Source organism: Panthera pardus, unplaced genomic scaffold (genome assembly GCF_024362965.1).
Source record: "Panthera pardus isolate Hobbes unplaced genomic scaffold, ASM2436296v1 HiC_scaffold_8, whole genome shotgun sequence".
NCBI classification, from domain to species: Eukaryota; Metazoa; Chordata; class Mammalia; order Carnivora; family Felidae; genus Panthera; species Panthera pardus.
The window spans coordinates 94,742,756-94,764,540 of record NW_026527013.1 but is presented as its reverse complement, the minus strand read 5'-3'; positions in this window follow the sequence as shown (position 1 = coordinate 94,764,540).

The following is a 21,785-nucleotide window of genomic DNA, read 5'->3' as shown; positions in this document are numbered from 1 at the left end:
TAATGAAAAGAAACTAAGTTTTAAATTAAAGGAAAGAGAAGGAAGGAATTATTAAAGAGAAGATGTAAATGGAAACATAATGAGCAAAGACAATCACAAAATTAAATCTCATTATTTGAAAATATTCATAGTCAAACACCAAAAGATAGACATTCACAGGAATCAAAGAAAAAAACTGCTACCCAAATAACAAGATTAGGAACAAAAATGGAATATACCTAGGGGAATAAAATATTATAAGAAGGAACACCAATAAATGTGAATATCAATGAAATGGACACTTTTTTAAAAAATTAATTTAATTAATTTATGTTTCATTTAACTCCAAGTTAGTTAACATACAGTGTAATACCACTTCAGGAATAGAATTTAGTGATTCATTACTTACATACAACACCCAGTACTCATCCCAACAAGTGCCCATCAACCGTTTAGCCCATTCCCCTACCCAAGACCCCTCCAGCCACCCTCACAGTTTGTTCTCTGTATTTAAGAGTCTCTTATGGTTTGCCTCCCTCTCTGTTTTTATCTTATTTTTCCCTCCCTTCCCCTATGTTCATCTATTTTGTTTCTTAAATTACACATGAGTAAAATCGTATGATACTTGTCTTTCTCTGAATGACTTATTTTGCTTTGCATAATACATTCTAGTTCCATCCACTGTTGCAAATGGCAAGATTTCATTCTTTTTGATTGCCAAGTAATATTCCATTGAATGTATGTATACCATACTTTCTTTCTCCATTCATCAGTAGATGGACATTTGGGCTTTTTCCATAATTTAGCTACTGTTGATAGTGCTGCTATAAAGATCAGGGTGCATGTGCCCCTTAGAATCAGCATTTTTGTATCCTCCGGATAAATACTTTGTAGTACAATTGGTAGGTCATAGGGTAGCTCTGTTTTTAATTTTTTGAGGAATCTCCATACTGTTCTCCAAAATGGGTGTAACAGTTTGCATTCCCACAGTGCAAAAGGGTTCCCTTTCTCTGCACCCTTGCCAACATCTGTTATTTCCTGAGTTGTTAATTTTAGCCATTATGACAAGTGTGAGGTGGTTTTGATTTGTAATTCCCTGATGATGAGTGATGTTGAGCATTTTTTCACGTGTCTATTAGCCATCTAGATGTCTTCTTTGGAAAAAGTGTCTGTTCATGTCCTTTTCCCATTTCTTCACTGGATTATTTACTTTTTTGAGTGTTGAGTTTGATAAATTCTTTATATATTTTGGATACTAACCCTTTATCTGATATGTCATTTGCAAATATCTTCTCCCATTCCATTGGTTGCCTTTAGTTTTCTTGATCATTTCCTTTGCTGTGCAGAAATTTTTTTTTTATCTTGATGAAGTCTCATGTTTGATTGTTTCCCTTGCCTCTGGAGACAAGTCTAGTAAGAAATTGCTGTGGCTGAGGTCAAACAGGTTGTTGCCTATTTTCTCCTCTAGGATTTTGATGGTTTCCTGTCTTACATATAGGTCTTACATCTACTTTGAGTTTATTTTTGTGTATGGTGTAAGAAAGGGGTCCAGATTCATTTTTCTGCATGTTGCTGTCCAGTTTTCCCAACACCATTTGCTGAAGATACTGTCTTTTTTCCATTGGATATTCTTTTCCTGCTTTGTGGAAAATTGGCCATAAATTCTGACACATTAATTCAGCAAAGTTGTAGGCTATAAAATCAATGTAAAGAAATCAGTTGCATTTCTATACAATAATGAAGGAGCAGAAAGAGAAATCAAGTTATCGATCTCATTAACAATTACACCAAAAACCAGAAGATACCTAGGAATAAACCTAACCAGAGGTAAAAGATCTGTACACTGAAAACTGAAGAAAGCTTATGAAAGAAATTGAGAAAGACACAAAGAAATGGAAAAACATTCCATGCTCATGGATTGGAAGAACAAATATTGTTAAAATGTCTATACTACCCAGAGCAATCTACACATTCAATGCAATCTCTATCAAAATAACACCAGCATTCTTCACAGAGGTAGAACAAATAATTCTAAAATTTGTATGGAATCAGAAAGACCCCGAATAGCCAAAGTAACAATGAAAAAGAAAACCAAAGCTGGAGGCATCACAATTCTGGGCTTCAAGCTGTATTACAAATCTGTAATCATCAAGACAGTATGGTACTGGCACAAAAACAGACACATAGATCAATGGACCAGAAAAGAGAACCCAGAAAAGAATACTTTTTGAGAAAATGTAAATTATAGGGGCACTGGGTGGCTCAGTTGGTTAAGCCAACTGCAGCTCAGGTCATGATCTCATAGTTTGTGGGTTTGATCCCTGTGTCGGGACAGCTCAGAGCCTGGAGCCTGCTTCAGATTCTGTGTCTCCCTCTCTCTCTGATCCTCCCCCACTCACACTCTGTCTCTTTCTGTCTCTCAAAAATGAGTAAATGTTAAAAAAATTTTTTTTTAATGTGAATTATAAAGACTGGCCCAGTAAGATACTTGAATAGACCAAGACCAGAAAAAAAATCAAAATAGTTACTGATGTCTTTGCCAATGGCACTACGGTGTCTGCTGTCAACTCTTCAAACAATACATACGGTCAACTCTTATTATTTGTGGTAGTAATGCTCTGTAAAGTTACTACTAACTGAATTAATGAATTCTGAATCACTGCAAGGGGAAATACAGAATTAGGTTCCTGTGAGCCTCTGGCCACACAACATTTTCATCAAGTGATCAATACATAGTTTTGTTTTATGTATTTTTTCTTTTTAAAGACACTTTTTAAAATATTTATTGTTAATTCACTAACACTGAACTCATGGCCAACAGCACAAAAACTTAGGCCTGAACAAAACTTATTTAACATACAGATTTTCTCCATAAGGCACATCACAGTCTTCTTGTACTAAGAACACTAGACAACGTGCCAGCACCATGCTTGGGGGCCATTTTAAACTAAAAAATCACCAACATAAAAAAAGCACAAAAATGCAAAAAACATGGCACTAACTAAACTACAAAAAAGATACTTGATCACAGTATTAGAGCTAAAACAAGAAGGCAGGGCATTGCCTTGTTCAACTTCCACTGGAAATGTGCATGTAGGGCGACTCAAATTTTTTACCTCTCTATGTTTGCAAAAGACTAAGAAATCAATGTAAGTACTGGTTTTGGGGTTACAGATCAATTTTAGTCTGTAGGTAAATTCACAAATACAGAATGCACAAATAATGAGGATCAACTGTAAATTCTCATGTATCAAATTGCTCCAAGACAGAAAAATGAGGAATTATACCACTCAGCTAAACCCTGATGCCAAATAGGGCTGAGGACCACACAAGAAAAGAAAATTATAGGCTCACTGTGTTATAAACAAAGAACATAAAATGTTATATAAAATATTACTAAATTGAATCCAGTGGGAGATTAAAAGAACAAAATATTAGTAATATGTTTAGCTGAAGAATTCAAGGATGGTTCAAAACCAGAAAATATATTGGTATATTAATACTTTAAAGAAATAAAACAGCACTAACTCAATAGGTGCAGAAAAAGTATTGATAATTTTAACATTCAATCATGATGAAAAATTTTCTACAAATTTCTTAGCAAAACAGGACTTGCTGTAACACTTGGCCAACAGCTTGAAGATAAGGTCAACATAGAAGTATATAACAAAGCAAAGAGACTTTCAAAGCAGAGCTGGAATTTTACATGCTGTACCTGTTGCCACTCTAACTTGGAATTTCCTGGAATGTAAAATAATACATTCTTATATTATTCAAGCTAATTTTAGTCATGTGTTTTGGTTACTTCCTAATAGGAAAAGCAAGACCTAAAACAGTCAATAATTTCAGATGATATGATTACCTACCTAAAAAAAAAAAAAAATCTCATAACTACTGGAACCAATAAGAAGATTTAATAAAGTGGCCACACATAGGAATGATATCTAATAATTAATAGCTTGAGCATCATCATAAACTTTGAGCAAATTTTTAAAAAATTTATCAAAAAGGCAATAACCATAAAGAAAAATGATAAATTATACTAAAATAAAAGAAATAGTGAGTCCTCAGTGAGAGAAAATATTGGCAATGGATATACCCAAGATATACAAAGAGCTCCTATAAAGCAATAAGAATAATACAGACAACACAAAAGAAAAATGAACAAAAGGCTTAAAAAGGTACTTCGCAAATGATATCCAAATGATCAATGCACACTTGGAAATATATCTGGCTTTATCAGCATCAGAGAAGAGTAAAATTAAATCTATGGTATGACAGTATTACACACTCTTACACTAAATTGCTATAATGAAAAGGGTACAGAATATCAAGTATTGGCAGGGGTGCAAAATAATATCGATGGGTTATGTACTAAATGAAACTGGAACTTTCATACACTGATAGAACTATAAATCTGTTCAACCACTGTTTGACAGTATCTATTAAATATTTGACAGTATCTGTTTCACAGTATCTATTAAATTTATGACTAAGCCATACCCTCCCAGGCATGTAACCAACAAAAATGCATAAGTAAGTTCAAGTGTACAAGACATGTTTATAGAATGCTTATAGAAGTACTATTTGTAATAGCCCCAAACTACCCAATGACCATAAAAATAGGGTGGATAAATAAATTGTGATATATTAACAACTAAAAAATACTACTAAGCAATAAGAATGTACAAATACCAGCTACACATGATAAGGCTGAATCTTGCAAACATAATATGGGATGAGAGAAGCCAGACATGAAAGAGTTCACAATGTCTGAGTCGATTTAAATGAAATTCAAAAACATGTAAAATTTTCCATGGTGTTAGAAGTTAGGATATTGGTTACCCTTGGTGTGGAGGTAGTGGTAGAAAGGGAGCATGAAGGAGGCACCTTTTCTTAACCTGAGTGTTATAGTGAATTTGTGAAACTGTAATAAACTATATACTCTCAGGAAGATAAACTTTTCTTCAATAAAACCATCCCCCAAAGACTACTGCAATAAAACAAAACAAAAACCAAGAACTTTCCTATGCACAATCAATAATCAGTTAGTAAATATATTAGAAGAAAATATTACATTCAAAATAGGAATAAAAGTATGACATACCTAGTAACAAATCTGTAGGAAATTTTATACACACCTTTGAAAACAATTTTTTTTAGTAAATAAAGATATATACTATGTTCATAGATGAGAAAACTCCCTGTAGTTCAATAGCTCAGTCATGCCTGCAGAAATCTGGCTGCAATGAGAACAACCCTTCTGCTATTCCCCCTCAACATGTACATCTCTGAGATGAGAGATTGATTATTGCCAGCTTTGAGACTTAGAACAGTTCAGATTATTGAAGAATCTCACATTTAATGGAGGGTCAAGAAGAGAAGAAAATATATGGATGTTACCTAACATTCTACTTGACAAAAAATAAAGGGAAATTGAAACTTTCTAACCAGTACCTGTGTCCTGGTATGTAATTTCCATTTCAATGTATCTATAAAAAGATCAAAATTTGTGTAGTCCAGAAAGGATAAATAGCTCTAATTCTGGCATCTACAAAGATAATACAAATCTGCAAATGATACATATTCTGCTAGATATTAAGACACACTAGAGAACTCTAGAAGTTTAAACAGTGTGGAATTATCACAGGAATAGGCAAATTAACCAATGGAATAGAGAATTAGTAAAAAGACTCATATAATGACACTCAAACCTATGCTTAGTAGGACTAACTGACTTAATTGATCACTAAATTGAATTGAATGCTATCAACTAAATGAGGCATAACATTATTATGGGTCACCCACATTGTTTCTCTATAACTGCTTTACCTCTGAATTCTAGTTTTAGAACAGATTCAACTGAAGCAAACTATACTGAAATACTATGCCTCGTTATAAATGTTCAATTGATATTAAATAAAATATTTATTATTGTCCCTAAACACTATTTTTCTATATTCCATTTTTAATTGGTTTGTGTTCCTTAAAAATGAAAAAAAAATCACTTACAATTTTGTAAGAAAGATCATAAAAATCAATCTTATTATACAAACTATCTTTGTGGTAGAAACTGACATGAGTGAATACTAATGGGTTGAGTATTAAAGAGCTGTGGTTGGTAGGGGCATCAGTCCATAGGTAGGTGGGGGCTCTTGGTTTGCTACTGCCCTCACCAGTTGATACACAGACAATCAGAGAGGACCGTATGCTGGCCGCACGGCTGGATTCTGCTCCCTGTGCCTGTTTGATTCTCAACTCTGCAGGGAATCATTAGAAACATGAATTCACAAAATTCATTGAGCCTAATACATGTAGGGCACTGGAATATGTTTGAGGAAATGTTTCTGACTGTGAAAATATCCACAATTTAATGAAAGGGGATAAAGACAAACAAAAAAAAATTGCAACTGGAAGCCCTGCTTCCAACAGTGTAAGTCACAAGTATCCTCTGGAATTTGGATAAAGCCAGGCCATTTTTATCTGGCCCTGCATCTGGGAGAAGTTTGCAATTATTCCCTAATTAGCCCTGAGATGTTATATATTGACTTTTTTTTTTCCTTCTCGAATTGAATATGCAATGCCATTACTATTTGTAATAAAATAGATCTAAATTACAGTTAATACACATAAGAAATTCCTGCGTGTGGCCAAGAGGAGAGCATACTGCACACACAATGGGGAAGGTCCATCACTTAGCTAAATGCTATGGAAAACTAGAAAAGGCAGCATAGTGGGTAAGGGACTTGGAGAAAGGTGAGATCCTATTCTCTGAGAACAAAGCTAGTGAGAAACAGGATGCAGGGCTTAGAAATGTCAGGGGGCATGTGGAACTGATTCCTTCTGAGAAATTTAAAATGTTTTGCAAACATAGATTATATTATTATTTTTTAATATGGACTTTTTTTTTTTTTTACCTTGCCCACAGAGTGGCATCTTATATTATAGTAAATAATGAAAAGAGTGATGTCAGTTCCCCTGTTCTCTGTTCTGTGATGGGGCAAAACAGTTCTCAAGCTTATGTAATAAGATGATCCATATGTGGTACTGATGTCAGAAATAAAAAAGGCAAAAGGAGCCTCTTCTTGCTTTTCCATTGCCAGTTAAGTACATATCTTATGATTTGATTTACATTTTATGATGAGTTTTTCCTTACCACATTTACAGATGACTTTGAGATAATAAAAGTTTCCTTATATTAGAACAAAGACAAAGCTTCAGAGAGAAAATATATCTGGATGTTTCATTCCCATAACATTTCTACCCTTGAAACTAATCTAAATGCAAAACTGGATTTCCAACAATGTAAAGGAAAGCAAGCACTGCTGAGAGCCCGAAAGAGCCCCAAATTGTCAAAGAGAGGAAATTCCTTTCTTTTCCATAGAGGATCAATCATCTTGAAATGCCTGCTCCTAATACTGGTAGCAGTGAAATAATCATTCACCTGATATAGTGTTTCTTAATGCTAGGGTATGTGTACTTTCTTCCTGAAGTCTAAGTTGTCTAAACTATAAATCACATCAAAGAGAAATCAGGGCAGTAGCTAAATATTCTAATAGAAAATCCTTCAAAAGTCTACATTATATAATAATTTTGTTGAAATTTGCCTGTCTTATGCATACAATATTTTGCAAGTTTTAGATAATCTCTATTTCCCTTTTCTTTGTCTGATTGTTTTGGTGACTTTAGGTTTAAAAATAAAATAAAAACAGAAGAAATAATTGTATCCAAAGCCATATGTCTAATTATTTTCTCATGATAGTACTTATTTTTCATTAAATTTCATTTTTCATTAAATTTCATTTAAAAGTCACTCAAGTAATCCATATTCATTGGGATAAATTAGAAAACACAGATAAACAGAAAGAAAAAAAATAAGCATATCAAATAATATCAAAAGTCATCAACTAAAGATAATAGACATTTTGCTACAATCTATTCAGATGCTTTTCTATTCGTGAAAATTTCTGTATGAGGGATTTCAGTGGGCTTCTTCTAGACACAGCTACATTTTTTCAGCTGGCCTTTTTCTTTAAAAAAAAAATTTTTTTTTTAACATTTTCTTATTTTTGAGAGAGAGTGAGTCAGAGTGCGACCGGGGGAGGGACAGAGATAGAGGGAGACACAGAATCCAAAACAGGCTCCAGGCCCGGAGCTGTCAGTACAGAGCCAACATGGGGCTTGAACTGCGAGACCATGACCTGAGCTAAAGTCGGACACTTAACCAACGAAACCACCCAGGCGCCCAGCCTTTTTCTTTTTAAATTTGAAACAAGTATCTTTCCAGGTCAATACATATACTTTTAACATTAGTTTTAATAGTTTTATTTAATCCTTTAGAGTCCTCGATTTCATTTTTATTTTCATTCAACTAAGTATTTTATGTCCATATAGTTTCTTCTTTAATCCATTGGTTGGTTAAGAGTGTGTTGTTTAATTTCTGTATATTTGCAAATTACAGTTTTCCTTCTGTTACTGATTTCTAGTTTCATTCTATTGTGGTCTGAGAAGATACTTTGTATAATTTCAATCTTTTAAAATTTGTTGAGACTCCTTTTGTGACCTAATATATATTCTAATTTGGAGAATGTTCCAAGTGTACTTGAGAAGAATGTGTACAATGTTCTGTATATGTCTTTGGGTCTAGTTGGTCTATAATATTGTTCCAGTCCTCTTTTTTCCTTATTAAAATTCTGTCTAGTTATTTTATCTATTATTGTAAGTGGCATATGTAAGTCTCCAACTATTAATCTATAACTACTCATTGTTTCCTTCAGTTCTGTCAATTTTTGCTTCATTTATTAGGGCTCTGTTAGGTGTGTATATAATTATTATGCCTTCTTAATATATTGACCCTTTTGTCAATTTATAATGCCTTTGTGTAATAATTTTTGACATAAAATCTATTTTATCTGATATTAGTATAGCAACCCCAGCTTTCTTTTGGTTACTATTTCCATGGAATATATATTTTCCATTCCTTTACATTCAATCTATTTGTGTCTTTGGATCTAAGGTGAGTCTATTATACACAGTATATAGTTGGATCATTTTTAACCCATTCTGCCAACCTTTGTCTTTTAATTGGAGAGTTTAATCCATTTACATACAAAGTGACTAACTCTCTGGGAATTAAGTTCTTATCTCTGTCCCTATCAGCACCAGGAATCCACACCAAGGATGTGGGCTATTGTCCTCAAGGTTGTTGTTGTGCCAGGGAAGGCGGGGTGGGACAAAGTTAAGTTAAAACACCACAAAACTTTCCCACTGGTTTCAGTTGCCCCTTTCTTAAGCATTTAAATGGCTGCTGTAAATCTTTGATTATCTTCCATAGTTCTGACAAAATTGATTCTGGTAGTTCTTCTAGCCAGGATTTCTGTTGAGGGATGGGCCCTTGGGGTTCCCCATTCTGCCATTTTTGCTGTCATTCTTTTAAAATATTCTTTCCCATTATATGTTATTCTAACCTTAACTTATTTAACAAATATCATATTTGTGGATATTTATGATGACTTAAAATTAGGGCTATTATAAATAACACTACGGTGAACACTTTTATAGCCAGAATTTATATATATTATTTCCCTATGATAATTCCTATATGAGAAATGCTATATTTTAGGAATAAAAGGATATAAATTTAGAATCTTATTAGATAGATGACATTTAACATTAGCATAGAGGGAAAAAGTCCCAGAGTCCTATTAATGTATCAGGAGTCAAATATTATCCCTGTTAGGGCATTATGGTGAGGCATTTGAGTGAATTAGTATTTATTCAATTGCAACTTGTTTGACTCTTTCCTTAAAATAACCAATTTCAAATATGAGTTGTTGTGCATGAGTCAGACCTCTAGTGCTCTAGTGGAGGCTGAAGTTGTACACTAACACTAAAGACCCTGCTGTGCATTAAAGACAAGAGAGGGAATAGAACCCATGAACTCCAGAGGATTTCTAATCGAAAGGTGATTTCCAGCCACCCAGAGGCAAGAGGCCTGAATGCCTAGGTTAATTCATCTACAGAGCACCATCAGAAAGGCCCACTCAAAATACCATTTAAAAAACCAAAATGTTACAAAGCATAAAGTGAACTGTGTCTATAAACAATCATACCTCTGAATAATTTATGCTTAAAATATTAATACAGTATCTGTAGTAGACTTGTAGAAGGTATTCAATAAATTCAATACATCCTTCTTTCCTTCCTGATAATCCTCTGCTGAGTCCCTTCAACCTCTCCTTCCTACTAGCAATGACAAGCTCCGTATCTATCTATAGAGCAAAACCATTTTGTCACTCACATGTTATTCTATAATTGGAAACTCTAGCCATATAGTAGTCTACCTTTTTTTATATACTGCAGCTATTTATATTTTATTCTCTTGTTCCTTACTGGACAAAACCAATCACAAACATAATTTGGATTGGAGGATTCATTCCTATGGGTAACCATGCTTGAGTTTTGACACTCAAGATTCATTATATTTTTCCATCTTCTTGCTTTAACATGATATAATTTGTCTTTTAATTGATTTTAACAACAAAGAGAATATTTTTGAGTAGGAAGTCAAAGTGAAAGAAAAGTATATTCCTTTCTCCTATGTGTTGAGTGGGATCTGGGATTTTACATCCTACTTCTGGTCAAAATCCCCTTCACACCAATGGAATTCTGCAAATGGGGAGAGTCAGATATGCTGGGCAAACATTACCCCAGAAAACCTTTTGGCTGTTGGTGATGTTAGAAATCTTTTGCAAACCTGCAAAAATCATTCTACTTTTGGATGTAGTATGGTGCTGCTTCAACTCCAAAATGCTATGGATCAAAGTATTTCAAGACTAATTTTCAAATTCCAGAGAAGGCTTACAGTATAGGCTTTTGAAGAGGAGGTTAAAGAAGTTGTCTTTTCTATTATTAACCTCCTGTTATATTTTCCCTCAGAATTACTGTAGAGACAAATTATGAATTAGAAATAGAAAATGAATTTAATTAAATTCTGTCTAGCACCTGTTTGCATCCTTCCACCTATTTCTTCTAACTTGTACTTGACCATAAGCATCATTATCATTTTTTCAAGGCTGCTCTGTATGAGAATAAATGGTTATGTCTCCCAAGAGAAGGACAGCATCATTTATCAAACAGCCTAAACTCTATTCCTATTTATTCTTCCATTCATTATTTATGAATTGTCCTGTGTACATTAGGACCTAAGCTACATGGTGATGGAAAAGGTATGTATAATTTTCAAAGAATTAATGTTATATCAGAAATTCAGGGTCAGCATGCTATTTCTGCCAGATACCATGGAAATATCCAAGGCAATGTTTAACCTTTCACACTTTGTAATTAAATTCAATGAAAATTAAAACGCACAAATTTGAATCATTCAGATTGTACTGTGAATAACTGTTAAAACTTGTTTTAATTTTCACTTTTCATCCAGTTATTTGGGAAAGGTTTACTTCAGCTTCAGTCTGAAATGTGGAAGCAAAGTGGCTTAGATGTGCTGCTTGAGAGTGAAAGTATCTTATTCATGTGTAAAAGTCTCTTTTCTAGTGGGTCAGGTGTTAAAACAAATAATTACTCAATGAAATATGTACTTATTGATAATTTTTTATGGATAACAATTAAGAAATGTTGACAGTATCTTCCTTTTATTTTCAAATTTCTGACAAGGGTACCAAAACATTCAAGGAGGGTTTATATAATCACAGCTCAACTAGAAAAAGGAAGCACTACAATTCCTCCTAGGAAACAGTATTCTTGCTGATCCAGGAAATTTCAAAATTTGGCTCTTTGCATTTGTACCAAAACATTACAGAGATTTTTGGAATCAAGTTGCTAAAACCTTGGGTGGCTCATTCATCTTCAGTAATAACATTGAGATTTACTGAATGAGCTAGCCAGAAGCAGTAGGAAGAAATTGCCCACAATTCGGTACAGCATTTTTGTAACAGACAAAATGTCAAGTTAAAAAAAACAAACAAACTGTCGGTTATGAAATTGCAGCACACTTTTCCTCCACAAATAAAGCCCAGTGTGACATTTTATATAAGTTGCATTTCAGAAAACAAGGAAATGCATCTTTTATCTCTAACTAGGGTCTGGAATTAATTTGCTCTTTTTTACTTGCATCAATATATTTGTCCTCCAATGGCATATGTTTCATCAGGGCAACCATGTGGAAAACTCATATACAAAGAAGTAATTGTTTCTTGTAAGGGAAGGGTGAACAGGGCATTAATGTAATTTTGATGACAGATAAAGTACTTTGTTATAACAGAGAGCATAATAATGAAGAGACTTACAGAGGACCTGGGTTTGTCGGTCTATGATTTCTTCCATGGTAAAGTTGGCTCAACCATTTTAAACAGCTAAGTACAGTACGAATATTTCTTATTACTTCTTCCCTCTGAATGGAGTAGCTTACAGCAATTTTAGGAGGTTTTAAAGATTTTATAAAGGTTTTGTAATGCAGACTTGGTCCAATCGGGTAACAATGACATGCAGTTGTTTGTATCTTCAGTGGTTTTTAAGTGTGTAAGAGACATACTCCATAATGAAGTTCAGCAGCCTTCGGGATACAGGATAAATCTATTGAGTAATTTGTAGCAACACTAAAGAGAAATTATATCTAGAAATGGGGATTTATGTGGTGATTGAGTTCTTATGGATATAGTACAAGAAAATAAAGATGAAGATATTGACAATATTTTAATAGAAATGAGTGAGGTTATAAGGGCTAATCCACACATATTTCAGGATTGTAAGAAAATAAAAATGGTGGAGAGGGAAGCTCAGTGGAGGAACAATCAGGAGACTGGATTCTAATGCCAATTTAGCAACTGAGCCACCTAGAGCAAGTGACCGATGGTGGGGATAATAATGCTTGTCCAAGTTATTTCATATAGCAATTACAACATGAGCCATGTGTTAAATAATAATAAAGTTCTTTGAAATTTAGAAATTACCCACCAGTTGTTATTTCAGAGCAAGTTTAACAACCAGAGGTAGACAGACAGATCTTGCCTAAAAAAAAAAAAAAAAAGACAAAGGTGTACCTTCAATAATTTAGCATTCCATTAAAATCTAAGTTGTATCACCTATTAAATCTCGATCTGTTTCCTGAGGTAACATGGGTTTCCATGTTAAACTTCAGCTTTAACATACCCTTTTATGCAGTGTATGGCATCACAACTTCATTGTAGGTCTCTGGCAAGGATGAGAGTTGTTGATGGAGGCTCAAAATGAACATTAAGGGAAAATGTATGTCTTCTACTGTACTCTCTTTGTGAATTCAGCTTCAGGGTAATGTGGGGATTTTAGAAAGATCTTTACTATCAAGTGGATTTCTGAAAGCTGACTGGCTGTGTGTTGGGCAGAATCAGACCCCCCCGGCTAACATAGTCCTAAATGGAAAGACATACAAATGGAATGAGTTAAATAGAATTATTTTCTAATACAATATGATTACTTCCTGAGAAGACAGTTCAATTCAAAGTCTTTATGGATCAAGTCAGAGTAATCATTATTAACCAAAAATGGATTAATCAAAATGTTGCCAAGTTGAGCCTTGGTGGGTCCACTTTATTAGGAAATGATTAGTTTATAATCAGCTTACTAATTTTCATTTCTTTGTGTTCAAAGAAAGTTTTTGTTGGTTAAATATAATTGTATGAAATCTTAGCTTGATTATGAATTTTACTAAACTTCTACCTTGCTTCTGCTGACTTATCCTAAGTCCAAATAGTGGAATTCAAAGCTCTTTTCATAAGCTGTGAAACCTCAGAATTTTGGAAATTTAATGCATCATTGTATTTTATTCCTCCAAAACTTAATTCTGTGACTTCCTCTTCCCTTTCAATTTAGAAAGAGAATTACTTAAGAACCAAGAGAAAGATTGTTTGACAATACTTCAGTCCAACAGGAAGTTCTGTAAATATCCAAAGAAACCTCACTCGTCAAATATTGCCAAGTTTTTTTTGCAGACTCAAGATATTGTGATAGTCATAATCAGCTCAATTCCCTCCTCCTTTGCCATTTAGAGTTCCCACTGTCAAAAATAAAATTAAAAATAATTTTAAAAAGTAGGAAAAGAGAAATCATGAATCATTAGTTGGGGTTGGAACACGTTAGTTGTTTATCCTCTATAATTTTATTTTCCTTGAATGGTTGGGTGGGGACAATAGATTGAAAGACCATTTAGAGTCAAGACTCCGGGTTCTACTTTTATTTCTGTGTTCTTCCATCGAGTTGAATTTCCCTATCAACCAAATACTGAGATTCTGAGTGTACTGTTAGACAAATGTTTATATAGGCTTAAGATTCTTGGATTAAAGATGCTATAAAGGAAAAGAATATTATTGTTATTACTCATGAGAAATAGTTTTAGTGCTGATTTTGGCAGAGTCTGGCTGCCTTCATGTTGGCTAACAAAGAAAAGTCAACACAAATTCTTCAAGCACATTTCTCTGCACTAGGTACTAACAGCATAAGAGCTATCAGGCTGGGAATTAAAAACATTTCCTTTAGAAATGTATAACTGAATAAAAGCAGTCTTTCTCATGAAAATAACACAAGTAATTTGCCTACTCTTGATTAACTATCTGGTAGATTGTTGGGCACTAGCAGATACTCAAAAAAGACTTTTTGATGAATTCCTACCTACTCCACCCCCAACCTGGTTAATTTTATCCTTTAACCAACCCACCTGAAATAAGCAGATTATCCAGAAAGAGTCTTTTAATAATAATAAAGTATTATTATTATATTTCTCTACTTTGACATCCACATTTCCTTCCAGAGAAATTTATAAGGAATGGCCATATATCAGCAAAACCACAAGCTTTGAAACATTCTCACAGAAATGAGAGTGTGAGGATGGATTATCAATTATTAAGAGTTTATGTCACTCAAATTTTTAATTAGGATACTTTCAGCTACAGGTTAACAGAAAACTTCTATTAAGCAGGTTAAAATAATTTATTATTTTCCAGAAACACAGTTTCTCAGGGTTTTAACTCCACCTCTCTGACATCTCCCTTAGCTCTGCAATGCTTACATATGGATTCCTTCTCAAGTAGACGTCAAGATGGCTGTAGTAGTTTTGGGCATCACACCTAGACATAACTCTGTCCAGAGGAAGAAAAAAGGCCATGTCTTCTTTCTGAAATTTTGGGAGCAAGAAAATCCTTCCCAGAAACCTCAGTTCTTCCTAGCAGACCTTCCCCCATCAATCATTGGCTAGAATCAGGTCACATGCCTTTCCTAAACCACACAATAGCAAGGTGAAAGGGATGATCATTATCGGTAAACTAACAGAGAAGCATTTATGCTGGAAGACTCCCACCATGATACCTTTACCTGAGTATTTAATTCCAATCTCTATAATGTAAATCCTCTTAAGTACATATTCCATAATTTATCAATCCAGAATACACTCTATTTTGAGTATGTTTTTGAGTATATTGAAGTTGCTAACTTTAATAACCAAGACATTAAAATCATCTAGTATTAAGAGTTTCTCTTCACATAATCTGTTTTATGGATTCTACAAGAATAAAACTAAGGATATAATAAAAAAGATATAAAGTGTCCCTAGCTTTAAGTATCTTCACTACAGGCTCTGGGACTTCTCAACCATTGTGACTTCTCAAATGCCAAGGCAAAGAAGCAGATAGGAAGGGCAGGGAAAATGATTATCCCTATATTAAGACCTTAAACCCCTGTATGCCAAAATAATTTTTACTGGTCAAATTAATTACACTAGAATAATAATAACAGCACCAGACAGGGAGAGACATGGGGAACATCTAGCATTGCTGTAGGCAGGTGTATTTTCTTATAGCCAAAGAACTTTGCTCTACTGGACCTTATTCTTAGGAATAACAAGAGGTTCTGCCCTGGAGTCTCCAATGCTCCTTTTAACCCTAAAAAAACATGACATTGTGTCCTTTAATATCTGCTATCTCTCCTTGAAAGGAGCTACTAACAAGAAGAGAAATTGCTTCCAAGCAGATAACCTTAGAGAAAACAATCCCAAATGAACAGGACTCAGCTTGATCATCTCTGAAATAATTGGGTACAGCCTCTCTGAATGACCCCATGACCAAAAGCATTGTTATTTATAAGGTCCAGAAGAAATACAGTGTCTCGATCTCAAATACCTTTATCAGCATGTACATAGTAGAGGACAGAGGAAAAGGAAGAATCTTTTATGGGAAAATATAAATAAGATAATATGGAAAACACTGCATTTTTCAACTCTCTTTAATTTATGAAGCATTTCTATTTGCTCATCTGATCTTCACCACAATCTGATGAGACAGAAAGAAGATATGTTATGGTCTTCATATTACAATTGAAGAATGAGACTCAGCCCAGAAATATAAAGTTATACTGGCAGAGCAACAGAGTTGGTTCTTTTCAATAGAGAACTATCTCTAGGGAATTTTACCTATTTTTTAAACCATTAAGGAGCTCTTTTTTTTTTTTTTTTTTTTGTAAGATGCTTTTAACTATAGGAACTGTTATACAAACAACTTCTACAAAGTACTGATTGGTTGGGATTCTCATTTATTCTGACTACCTACCATGTGCCATGGATGCTTAATTATGTCTCCATATTGAAGTATGTTTATTCATATCTCCTGGATCTTCCCTCTAATTTGAAGATTTTTCTGGTTGTGAGATATTTTGATCTTGAGTTTAAATCTCTTCTTTAGATTTAGAGTTAAATGATTATTCTAATCTTTCTAATTCTATGCCTTTAAAACGGGAAATAGAATAACCTAAGAGTTTAAGAGCAAGGCATTTGCCCCATTCCACACTTAATGCCTTCTTGGCAGGCTACCTAGTGGAGTTTTTCACAAAACTACCTGCATAATCAGAGACATAAATAATTTATGTTACACCAAGGACTTTCCAGTTACTACACTATTTAGCTATAAAATTTCCAGGACAGATGAACACTGCTTTTTTAAGGCACCTTAAATACCACTATTCTTAATATTTTAACGTGTTATCAGTTGGGCTAAGTAAATTCACTAATTTGAATTATTATGAATCCATACTCATGCCAGGCACTTAAGGAGAAAAAGAACTTTCAGAAATGGTAATTTAACCACCCCGCTTTTTTGGTGATTTAACCCTCTTGGTGCAAGAAAAGAAAAGCCAATATGGAGGATGGAAACAAGTCCTGGCAGGTAACAGTCAAACCAATGTTTTCTCCACAGACCATGATGATACTTGTAATTACTGTCACCTAAATCAAAATGATTAAAGTAAAATCATGTCCTTCCAGATGCTCAGCATACACTTCCTCACAGTAAATTAAAGTCACCATTAAGCATCTGAAATGCCTATAATTTGAACCACAGCTGCAAGAAAAGTCACTCAGTTGTGAATTTGTTAGACCATATGTTATTGTACCAGTGTGGGTTTTCTTTCCCAAGACCCCAATTGCCCCCACTGGGATAATTTCTAAAAGACTGACATTGACTTGTACTCACAACTACTCCATGACTAAGAGGTAGCAAATTAAATGTAACAACAACAAAAAAACTCCTTTGGAAAATAGACTTTTAAAAATAGAATTAGTCCCATGTTTCAGGTTTGAAATGCTGAAAAGAGTCTACTGTTTACCATAAACCTATCTCCCCCCTCTCCCACCCCAACATACATCAATAGCATCAAGATGTGGATAGCTTGTTATAGATGATTTTAGGATAATTCTAAAAACCACTGTTTAAAACACCATTTCCATTTTTTCCCACAAATGGAGCTATTTGCCAAATATACAGATTTAACTATGACATGGTTTCTCGCAAGTGTCCAAGTTTCTCTTCCAATGGAGAAATAGACAAATGGTAGTCAAACAATCAAAGAAAGAAGTGAGACAGGGCAGCTGGAAAATCCACAAAGAGAAGAATCATTCTTTGAATTACTAAATTGGATCTCCCTGTTGACTAGCTTCAAAATGTTAGAGAAACTCATGAGTCTTCTTGGATGATTCACTAAGAACTAGCATAGAAGGTTCTTCTATAGATGCCTCAATCATTTTATGAGCCTAGAAATTAAACTGTCTCTTGAACAGCCCATCAAGAAAGCACTTCCTACCAGTTAATTGTATAAAATTATATATAAAAATGGAAATTTGAACTAGTACAAATTCAAAATTTGAAAATTGAAGTATATTCTGATTATCTTATAAGGTACTTTCTCTAAACCAGGTAATGTATCTTTTATATGCATTTTAGTCTGGGATAATGATGGAGAAAGCTGGGACTGGTTATTGAATATATATTCTTCAAATGACTCTCCATGTGGTATTTTGGCAATATGTATGTCACGTATTATATCTTTCTAGGCATCTTTTCCAACATTTTTGCAATTTCTAAGTCATAGTCTAATAATCAATAATGCTATTCTTAGAGACTGGAGACCAATTGCCATGTAGATAAAATTGCATACTTCTCCTTCTATAAATTTTCTAAAGCTCTGATTCTCACACCAATACATGTTAGAATCAGTTAAGAAGTTTCTGTAAGAAAAAAATGCCAGCACTTGAGCCCAACATCAAGGACAATTAAAATGACAATCTTTGGGCATGTAACCCGATTATCAGTACGTTTTAAAAGCTTTCCAGGTGACGCTAATGTGCAGCCAGGGTTGGGAACCTCCAATTTGGTCTAACCCATTACTTTATAGATGGGAATATGGGAGTTCAGAGAAGTGTGTTGTTCTAGGTAATATAGCTTAGTTAATGTCAGAGTTAAGATTAATACCTCTGTCTGTCTATATGTGCAGCCAAGTTTTTATGTCATGTGTAATATCACCTAGCATGTTTAACTTTATTATCAACTCTGTAAATTTACATACAATAAAATGTATACATTTTAATGTGCAGTTTGATGAGTTTTGTTTTATTGTATATAACTATGTAATCACCTCCCTAATCAAGATATGGAACATTTCCAGCACCCCACAAAGTTTCCTTATGCCCCTTTGCAGTCAATTCTACTCTACCTCCTGCCATAGGAACCCTAATTCTATTACTACAGATTTTAGTTTCACTTGTTTTATATCTTTATCTAAATGGAGTGGGGTGAGGAAAAGGCAGTATGTGTTCTTTTGTCTGCCTTCTTTTACTTAAATGTTTTTGAGATTCATCCGTGTTGTTGCTTGTATTAATAATTCTTCCTTTTTATTGTTAAGTAATATTTCTTTGTATGAGTATACAAAATATATAAATACCCATTTATCTGTAGAAGGATTTTTAAGTTGTTTTTAGTTTGGGGTTATTATAAATAAAACTGCTATGAACACTCATGTAAAAGACTTTCTATGGACATGTTTTCTTTTCTGGGTAAATGCTCAAGAGTTGACTTACTGAGTCACATGTTAAGTTTATATTTAACTATATAAAAAATTGTCACATTTTAAAAAAAAATTTTTTTAATGTTTATTTATTCTTGAGGGGGAAAGAAACAGAGTGTGAGTGTGGGAGGGGCAGAGAGAGAGAGGAAGTCACAGAATCTGAAGGAGGCTCCAGGCTCTGAGCTGTCAGCACAGAGCACAACACAGGGCTCGAACCCACAAACTATTAGATCATAACCTGAGGTGAAGTCAGACACTCAACTGACTGAGCCACCCAGGTGTCCCTTGTCACACTGTTTTCTAAAGGGGTTGTACCATTTTACACTCCCACTAGAAACTGTAAGAATTCCAGTTGCTACATATTCTCTCCAACACTTGGTATTAGTTTTCTACTACTGCCATAATAATTTGCCACAAGTTTTGAGGGTAAAGCAATGCAAATTTATTATCTTCTAGTTCTGTAAAGCCAGAATTCTGACATAGATCTCACTGAGCTAAAACCAAAGAGTTGGCAAGGCTCTGTTTCTTTCTCAGGGCTCTGGGGGAGAACCAATTACCTACTCATTCAGGGTGCTGGCAGAACTCAGTTACTTGATGTTGTAGGATCAAGATTCTCATTTTCTCACTCACTGTACACTGAGGATTGTTCTTTTCTAGAGGCTCAATTCCTCGGCTTACAGCCATCTTCCTTTGTCTTCAAAGCCAGCAACCACCAGCGAGTTGAGATCATTTCCCATCATATTTCTCTGACCCATTATTCTGCCTCACTTTTAAGAGTTTATAGGATTAGATTGAATCTATTCAAATAATCCGGGATGATCTCCCTATTTCAATTCCATCTGTGACCTTCATTCTTTTTTGCTATACAATATAACATATTCACAAGTCCCAGATATTAGGATGTGGAAATCTTTGTGAGACCACATTCTGTCTGCTGTACTCCCACCCCAGACCTTGAGGCTATTATTGTCATTCCTTTAACTTCTATATCTGTTACAAACTCCACTTAACAATATTATTAATTTTTCTTTAAAATAAGTTGTCTTTCATAAAAGGCCACAGATTGTATAATTTCATTTACATTAGATGTGAGAATAGGCAAATTGAGAGACACAGAAAATAGCTTAGTGCTTTCAAGGGGCTGGGTGGGTGAGTGGAGGATGGGGAGGACTGCTAGTGGGTACAGCACCACTTTTCAAGGTGATGAAATGTTCTGGGATTAGACAGTGGTGATAGTTTCACAACCTTGTGAACGTATTTGAAACTACTGTACACTAGGGGTGCCTGGGCGGCTCAGTTGGTTGACAGTCCAACTTCAGCTCAGGTCATGATCTCACAGCTTGTGAGTTCAAGCCCTGCATCGGGCTCTGTGCTCAGAGCCTGCAGCCTGCTTTGGATTCTGTGTCTCCCTCTCTCTATGCCCCTCCCCTGCTCTCACTCTGTTTCTCTCTGTCTCTCAAAAATAAATAAACATTAAAAAAAATTTAAAAAACCCTACTGTACACTACACTTTAAAAGGGTGAACTTTATGGTATGCAAATTATCTTAACTGGAAAAAGAGAGAGAAAAACACTTGTCTTAGAAGGAAATTATGAGGAGAAAAACAGCTTTTTTACCAGTCTCTCTCTACAAGGAATCAGCCCAACTGCCCTGTTTCTGGCACTGCCACATACTGTACTGGAAGCTATAGTGAGCAATCCTGATAACAGGAAGTATAAATACCTGACTGGAGGTTAAACTATAGATACAAGCCCAGTTCAAAAAGAATAATGAAGTTAATATTTGAAGATAACTCCATTACTTCTTTTTAGTTTAGGGTTAAGATATATATCTATCTATCTATCTATATATATATATATATATATATAGATAGATAGATAGATATATAGATATATATATATATATATGATAAAAACATATGTAGTGTATAAGGTACATTAATCTCTAACATACAGCTTAATATATTTTTACATATACCATTATGGCTTCTTTTTCTTTCACTGTAGCACTGACCAAACGTCAAATAAAATACTGAAGAGAAATGGTAATAGTATATACATCCTTGTCTTATTCTTGACCTCAAAGGGAAAGCATTCAATATTTAACCTGTAAGCGTAATGTTAGTTATAGGCATTTATTTATCTATCTATCTATCTATCTATCTATCTATCTATTTATTTAAGAGAGTGTGTGCAAAAGAGCATGGGAGGGGCAAGGGAAGAGAGAAAGATCTTATGCAGAGTCCCACACAAGGCTCGATCTCACAACCATGAGATAATGACCTGAGCTGAAATCAAGAGTTGGGCATTTAATTGCCCCAGGTATAGGCTTTTTTCAGTTTTTAGTTTATCAGGTTAAGAAAGCATCTTTCTATTCCTAGCTTGCTCTTTGTTTAGTTTTTAATAATCTTAATAACTTATTACCATGTAGAA